Below are 9,331 nucleotides of genomic sequence, written 5' to 3'. Positions count from 1 at the left end.
ACATCAAAAACTGTCACTCACCGGAGACAGATGGACAGGCGCTCCGCAGCTGAAATGGAGTGCCACAGTTTGTGTCCTGCCGAGAGATACTGGCACCGATCCTACCAAGCAGGTCATCAAACTGGGCCCTGGTGAGCCTGAAATACCGCTAGAAGCGGCTGTCATCCAGGCGCAGCTCCTGGAGAAGGCGGTGAAATTCCCCCAGCTGTGTACGCCTCCGGATGATGTGACTGACCCAGACACGACGGCGTTTAGATTTCCGACGTATCTCGGACTTCCACAGCAAGTACAGCGACGCAATTGCAATGATATCAGTCATGGTTGATGACAGAAAGAAATGGAGGGAATAATTGCTTTACTTTATATATTGCGGTAGCCCCTCCCCTTCTATTTTGGGGCGAATATTCGCGAGTAAATTCAACGACATACGCGTCCAAATTTGCACGAGTAACGTGAGGCGAAAATTCACTTGGCGTCCGGTGTGAACACACCGTAAGTGAATAGTCTCATTCCACTGTGACATCATAAGTGGGAAATATTGTCTTTTAACTCTGACATCACAAGACACTGTAGTCAGTCCTTTGGTGTGAATATTAACATTCCACCTTGTCATCATAAGTAAATAGTCTCATTCCACTGTGACATAAGTGAATATTGTCTTTCATCTCTGACATCACAAGAGACTGTAGTCAGTCCTTTGGTGTGAATATTAACATTCCACCTTGACATCATAAGTGAATATTGTCTTTTAACTCTGACATCACAAGACACTGTAGTCAGTCCTTTGGTGTGAATATTATCATTCCACTGTTACATCACATAGCAAGTATGGTTATAATGCGTTATAGAGATAGGCGTCAAATAAAGTTACCGAATGTGCTTGTTGTAATGCTGTGCATGACACATTTAGCTTTATTTCTTCCATGGTAGACTTCACGACGGCAAATGCACAAAAGTTAGTGTTTAGAACAGACACAAAAAAGTGATGAGGGGATCACCCAGAGTATTACTTGAGTAATCCTCAGCCACAGAGGAGCAAGCACCACTGTACCATACATTGTTTTTGACAGAGCACACTGGAAATTACTGGAATATAAAAACTGGTATAACACTAATCACCACTGAGACATAATTGTCAGTGTTTGTTAGTGTTAGGTCTATCTCTCTATAAAGTTAGTGGGAGCTGTTAACTTTCATAGGAAGTTAAAGTTAGTGTCCTGCAGCTCTGCAGCTTATGCTTACATATGGGTGCTATAAATGTGTGACAGAGACTCTTGAACTCAGTATTTTTAGGTCCTTGGTTACAATCACGGGTGAAAGTAGATTTCCATTTTTACAACAATCACAGCCTTCTTTGCTTATATTATTCACTTCTCTCCTTGCATTCGTGCATCCCAGACAAAAAGCTTTGATGTTGTAATACTTTACTGCCTGTATGGAGTAGAAAGATAAGAGAAACACTGTGCATAGCAGTGTTTTGTTTAAATGGTTGATTATTAATGGTTGTCTGCGGGAATGTTGATAAAAAGAATTTTAAATCCTCAATGCTAATTTTAATTTAACAGCTGAACAGATAACAAATCCCAAATTCTTAATATTTTCTGACACATGTGTCATAAATGGAAGAAGAGATGATTATGAGTAAAAGGGGCTGAACAATCAAATGCACTTTTCACAGGCACTTTGTCAGCTCATACTGTAACCTGAGCTGCTGTCTACTTTGTTGGAAAAATAAAAAAAAATTATATCATGAAACATCATGACTTATTCTGCTGCACATTTTACTCCTGAGATTTTGCAACAAACATCTGCCTGCCAAACCCCACAACATCAGTCACCTGCAACATCTCAGTTTTCACACTGACTTTTAAAACTTAAATAGTGTCAGTAGAATTTCCAAAATGTTCTGTTTTCAGAGCTCTAAATGGAAGAAAAATTAGTAACAATTAGGAGGAAACAAACAAGAGATTAGTTCTAACCAAAAAATAATGTAGTCATGTGGATGTAGCATGACTTCCCTGTCCTGTTCTGACAGATGTCAGTTAGGGTCACCACTTTGAGGTGTCCTGTGGAAACTCTTTACTGTAAATGTGTTATGAGTACTTGCAGTTTCCAATTGATGAAGAGGTTTTCTATAGTTGTTTGTAGTTAGTGTATTTGCATGTGTTCTCCTCAGCTGCGGTGTGTTGAGCCCTCAGGGCCACTGTATCAAACAGACTTGGGAGCAAATGAAAAATAAAAACATAATTCAACAGTAAGTCGGTTTCCTTTCAATAAGTCTCTGTTGCAAGATGTCGACAGACAAAAGAACACTGACAACAGCCTCAACACTGATGCAGCTGTCAGGGGGAAAAAATTAAGATGAGGAGGGCTCCTACACAGGTAGACTCCTGCTGAGAAGCTGTCTCTCTGCAATTATGAAGGTTACTTGTATAAAAAAAACTGCCGGAGGAAGTGAGGTCTCTGAACACACTTTGCTCTGTCACAAGTTCACCGACCTACTCACGATCTTTTACGAATAAATTAGACAAGAAAAAGAAGAGAATCCGTATCAGCCCTTACACTGATATGTCATCATGAAACTAGGCCTACTGTTTGACAGTATGTGAACATGATCATACCCCATTTCTTATTAAAATTTTGTGTTGATCCATAAGAAGATGACACTTGTGGTCTTAAGAACAAAAACACATTTCAGTGGGGCGGTGTTTAGCTCACTTGGTAGAGCTGCCGCCCCATGTTGAGGCTACAGTCCTCATTGCAGGCGACCCCGGTTCCAATCCCGCATCGGGATGTCATTCCCCCTCTCTGCCTCCCCATTTCCTGTCTCTCTCTCAACTGTGCTATCAAGCAAGGCAATAAAAGCCCCAAAAATATACTTAAAAAAACAACAACAACAACAAAAAACATCTCAGTGTAGTTTTACATCCTCTCTCTCAGGCTTCTTTCTGGAGTTCAACAGGCCAGTGTCAGCCAATCAGAAAAGAGGAGTCTTTGGGCTTCGCTTCTGATTGGCTGACTGTTTTCTGAGCAAACCAATAAAAATATATCAGATTTCTGATAAAAATAAATCCTGGAAGGTTAAGATGGTGGGTCCAGTTGGGCAGGACATGGGGCATGATTTTTTTTTTTTTTTTTTCAAAGCTTTATTTCAAGTTGTAACAACAACAACAACATTTCAGCCTTTCCAGCCCACATTCGCTACAACAGCAACAATAAATTTACAATTATGACAGCATAACAAAGGTTAAGTGAAATAAATTAAAATAAAAACCAAAAAAAAAAAAAAACAGTCAAATTAACAATAAAGGAAAACAATGACAGACCTTGTATCCCATGCAAACCACAATCATGGCCATTGTGACAAGATCATTCACAAAACATCTCTGAATGTATGGTCGTTATTGCTATACATTTCCGGTTTGTAACTAAATTTAGAGACTTAAAATAATAATCAACTTCAATCAAAAACAACTTAAATGAAGGTGAAGAATTTTGAAATTTACATTTATGAATATGGAACTTCCCCAATGAAATATAAAGGTTTACTATAGTACATAGTTTTTTTTCTTTGAAATCAAAATAAGTGATAACGTTCTTCCCCTCAATGTTGATTTTGTGTTTTGTTTTACACAATATATAATTCTCAAGTTCTTTCCAAAATGTACTACTATATGAACAACCATAAAACAGATGGGTTACATTTTCAAGTTCAATCTTACAAAAGGTACATTTGTTATCGATGTCAAGGAATCTTGAAATATACATTTTAGATGGGTATATGTTATGCAGTATTTTTAAATGTAATTCTCTAATTTTATTTGTGACACAAAATTTAAAAGCAACAAGCCATGCCTTGTGCCAATTAATATCCATAAAAATAGCATTCCAAAAGAATTTCCCTCTAGGTGTTATTTTCTTATAGACATGGGGCATGATTGACAGCAGTGACTGCTCTGTTGTGACATCACAATGTTACAGAAGTCCTTATACTGTAGCTCATTTTCAGCATTTTTTCAGAACACAGGCTGTGTACATTTCTCTGTGGACTGAGGTGTTGATCATTTCATAATATTTATATAAAACCTTCTTTGTAATCACAAAAAAATGCACACCCACCTTTACACAATATAGAACTTTTTTTTTCAAGAATATGCTGCACCCCATGTTTGAAGCTGCTGGAGTATGTGATTGTAAAATCCATCTTATGTAGCTGTTTCCATGAATCTCAATAACCTGAGATGCTCTTGAGGTGATTTCAGAAAGTGAACTGCTGCAGTAATGGAGCTGTGCTGTATTCAGCAGGTGTAGTTTGATTGAGCAGGTAAATATCACAGATTGTAGCTAAAACTGAGGAAGTGAGATTAATACAGCATGTCCCACGCTAGATAAACAGACTGTGAAGCTGATGTTGCTCCCATGCTGGTGAAGGGGTGAATAATTCAGGGAACTTAAATACTAGTAAATCAGCTGCTGTGTCCTCCTCCTCTGGGCGATATCTGTCGTCGTTGCCATGGTCACAGGGCGAGCTGAAAAAGTTGAACCATCACAGACTCTGAATGCAGCAGCAAACAGCTGTGAGTATTCACAAGAGCAGCGGCGGTGAGAAAAGAAAACAGCTGCTGCCGTGTTTATAGTGAAAACAATGGAGCCAGCCAGAGGAACCACTCACTGTCTGAAAGCTATTTAACAAATAATTATACATCAACCAGCTATATTCACATTTACATTTTGCAGTCACTTTTTTCTGATTTACAAGCGAGGGACATGACTAAAGCTTCAGTGCAGCAGGAGACCTTGGTGTGAGGACAAAGCGCCACATCTATTCAATAAGTGATGGAAAACAGGTTTAAAGTGAGAGCTGGTTAAATCATATGAGGGTGTTACTCCACACAAAAAGACCCAGGGTTTGAACCCAGAACCTCTTTGCTCTGGGGTTTAGAAGAAAGGTGAAATAGTAGAGACAAACAATGCCACTCTCCGCATGATGAAGCATGCTTTAGTCCTGCTTGTGTTGTTTTGTAATGCTGTCTTGTGATCTTTATTGTTGAAATACCCAGCAACAGACTGGGAAAGAACATCTATGTGCTGTGAAATAAAGAGTGTATTCAGACCTGGCAAGTTTGGAGCAGATGTTCTGAAACAGGAAGTGTTTCACCTCAAAGATCGGTTAGTTTGGCAATGTGACCACAGTAATCGCACTCGGATGAGGAATAACACAAGCAGGCCGAGATCGCTTAGACGCTTGGTCTCGGCCTATTTCCATTCAAGCCCTGGAGTGGTTCGTTTACAGTGAGGATGTAATCGACGTAGCAACCGACACAACACGCATTGTGCTGTTTAAGTCCCATGGTTCTCACCAACCAGACGTGCTGGTTCAGTCCAGGTTTGGGCTGAAACTATACGTAAAAGACTTGGATTGGGTCAGGTCCAGGCTTCAACCGCGGTTCGGACAGGGTCAGATTTTAATTTTCAGGCCTGTTCAGACCTCTATTCCATGGTTTGTGTTTTTGCCAGATAACCTCCTCCTCCTTCCAGGTAAGATTTCTGACCAATAAGAGAACAGTTGGTTTGCACATGGCATTTGTTTACAACTTTGGACCACTTGGAACTGTTACCGTGTGAACACAAACGACCCAAAAGAAAAAGTAACAACTGTATGGGTTTAGCCCCTGAATCTGAACAAAGCAAATGAGCCACAGCTCAATACACCCGAAGTCATTGGGTGACCCCAACTCCTGCTGCATGGACCTGGATTTATTAGACAGACAGGCAGTCAGAACATTGTATCAGAGGAAGCAGTTAGAACACTGAAAGCCTCCAATTTGTTCTTTTTCAAAGTGGGTTTGTTTTTGACCCCATGGATGGACTGGGAATCATCCTGCCTGCTTGATCGAGGCAAACAAACAACATGCCATGCTCAGGTCCCGGCCTACTCAAATAGAAAGGAGAGGAACAGAAATGCAGCTTTCTCCAGCTGTGGGTTGGGAACAATGGACAGGGCATAAGCAACACATAGGCCTTGTCCACACGAGCCCGGGTATTTTTGAAACCGTGAACATATGTTCCCGGTTGTATGTCCTGTCCACACGCAACCGTGCTTTTGGAACCCTGAAACCGTGGTTTTTTGAAACCGGAGTCCAGGGTGGGGTTTTCAGCCGGGGTTGGTTTCACCGGGTGCGTGTGGACACTGCAACCGTGATTGTTTTTCTCGTTTACGTCATAGGATGTCCGGATGGAAATTAGCATCGATGCTATAATCCGGCACATTTACATGTTTCTTATATGTACATTGATGTGCGCTGTCCCAGTCAAATAAACAAATAAAGTAAAGTATAGCTGCACACGTGCTGATGTAAACACTGCCAGCCCGCAGAGGTTGTTTGCAGCGGCAGGAGTTGACGTGAGCTCGCAAAAATGGAGGTGACAAAGTGGATTTTTATCACTTTTTTTTTTTTTACATCATCTAAATGCTATTTGTATAGTTTTTCGATGAGAAAAATATAACGAAACGGTCGTCAGGGCGATCCTCTTGTCAGCTCCAAACTCACCCTCAATCACAGACCACAGCTGGTTTTCCACACAGCATCATTTACAGTAACAAGTGACGCTACAGATCAGCGGGGGCCGCTGCCGGTGTGTTTTTAAAATTACAGAACTACTACAGTAGCGCCGCAGTTTCTTATTCCCCACCTTGTTTGATTGAGAGTTTTTCGGGATGATTTTCATGAATGAACAGACAATAGCCTATGTCACTGTCAGACCGGGTACGACGGGAGGGGGGGTGGGGGGGGGTCGCATCATGCAGTGATAAAAAGAGCCTATGCGGAGATGAGGAACGAGGAGACGTCCGCGGTCGATATAAAGTGGATATGTTTCATTCATCCATGTTTTGACAGACAACACAACAGCCAGTGATAATGAGTTGCGTCGCACCGACAGCTCAGCCAGCCAGGTGATGCACACAGCACAACAACACAGCGCAGCAACATGTGCAGGCTGCTGCAGCAGCACGCCGCCGAAAATAAAATAAATAGGCTACACGTAGTTTTGAAATTGTTTTTGCGCATGTTTCATCCATAAAATGACCAAAAATGAACACTATAAGCGGATTTCTTGATGACGAATTATTTAAACAGCATTTGTATAGAAATGATTCCGTCCCAAGCCTTTTGATCCATAAGCGGTTTCCACTGTATTTTGATTGGTTAAAACAGCCTTCCACACGTGCATTGCGTCACTTGGTAGCGGATTTCACGGTTGCGTGTGTACGGAGTGTTTTTATTACACCACTCGTGTGGACACGGAGCAAAACTCCGGTTTCAAAAATACCCGGGCTCGTGTGGACTAGGCCATAGAATCTAACAGAGGTCGGTCCTAAACTGTTAAAAACATAACTCACTCTGAAACTATAGCCCCGTATTAGCCAGGTTCAAGTTTTATGAGAAAATGCAGTGGTGAGATCATGTCAGTGTTTAGTCACAGAGCTCAATCAACTTCTTATGCAAATAGTCATGAAATGTGAGGGACCATGTTGTATTAACCAGCAACTCTCCTAAAGTCGGAGAAAAGCTGCTTAGCCATGGACCAGAGCTAATGCTGGAAAAGGAGGTTGATACAGCCAGGTCTGATTTCTTCCTGCACACACAGACTCTCATTTTCTGATTACTTATAATCACCATTTGTCCTATGTAATACAATATTTAGCCTATCATAAATATCAGTGGCATGGAGTCGCTTACTGTACACAAGGGCTCATTTTTTTGGTGCCACATGCTTCTAACATTCTAAACTAACCTCAAACATAATCTTTGACATTTACAGGACTGAAAACACTGACTTTCAACACCATAGTTGGCAAATAATTTGTATATTTTCTAAGGCTTTTGGCATCAAGACGCATCATGGACACATCATAATTGTCAAATTTGGCCATATGTGTAACTGAAATGAGCTTTTCAGACATAAGCTCACAGCCAATCGACTGAAATCAGACCTCCTCTGTGACATGCAGCCGTTTTATAACAAGACAGAGGTGGGGATGATTCTCTGCATGATGAATTACCTTGCTAGATTTGCCCCATATCTGGCAGACACCTTCTACAACGAGTCAGAGTTCAAACATGGGACAAAACACGGAAGGAGGAATTACAGCAGGTAAAGAGACTAACACAACTAAACCAGGTAGTGCTTATCTACTTTGACCCTAAAACACAGAAGTGACACTACAAGTGGAGGCATTGAAAAATGTCTTGGGGACAATGATCACATAGGAAGGCAGCCTGCTTTATGCAGCTCATATGAACACAACTGCTGTGTTTAGAAAAGAGACCAGAAGAGCCAAGTTCACTTTCATTTTGTCATTTTATCACTTTAACATTTTCATCCTATGGCAGCCTCTCAAAGCCAAAACACCCATGCCATATTAAATGTGCACAAACTGTGAAGTATAAGCTAACTAACTTAAAGGGATAGTTCAACATTTTGACAAATTGGCCCATTGCCATAATCCCTATAGTTTTAGGAGTAGGTTTGTTACCTTTAATTGTCGGTGCAAGCTATTTTTAGAACGGCCGAGCAGCGAGCTGCTTAGAGCTATGCTACAGAGGCTAATGGGATTTCTTGGTTTCCCTCATCAAACTCATCAAATACACAATCCAACAACTCCAAAACGCTCTGGTGGACAAGTTGTGACCTGCACATTCACCACGCTATGAGATAATAACAGAACGTTACGAGACAGAGTTGTTTTCGAGGCAAATGCAGAGACTGCTTGCCGAAAAACTGCCCCTGACAGGAACGCACATCAGCGGTTTTGCATGAATTTACCTCTAAAACAACTCTGTCTCGTAACGTTCTGTTATTATCTCATAGCGTGGTGAATGTGCAGGTCACAACTTGTCCACCAGAGCGTTTTGGAGTTGTTGGATTGTGTACTTGATGAGTTTGATGAGGGAAACCAAGAAATCCCATTAGCCTCCATAGCCTAGCTCTGAGCAGCTCGCAGCTCTGCTCCGCCATTCTAAAAATAGCTTGCACCGACAATTAAAGGTAACAAAACTACTGTTATGACTATAGCGATTATGGCAATGGCCCAATTTTCCAAAATGTTGAACTATCCCTTCAAGGCTTAAACACAAACACAACAAGCTCCTCAACAACGCAGAGAAGAGCTCTTGCCGAGTCAAGAAAGACTTGTATGCTGTCCTTTACAGGTTTAAGAGATTTCATAATACATACAGTATATGGGCAACACATCGATGTGGAACCGCACCACATGCCACGATAGACTTCACTCCTCAAGCCACCAGCCCCCACACCACCACAACGT

The sequence above is a fragment of the Trachurus japonicus genome, chromosome 3 (assembly GCF_045865225.1).
Source record: "Trachurus japonicus isolate A0001 chromosome 3, Traja_1.0".
Lineage (NCBI taxonomy): Eukaryota > Metazoa > Chordata > Actinopteri > Carangiformes > Carangidae > Trachurus > Trachurus japonicus.
The sequence above is the reverse complement of the archived record's forward strand: the minus strand, read 5'-3'. Positions refer to the sequence as shown.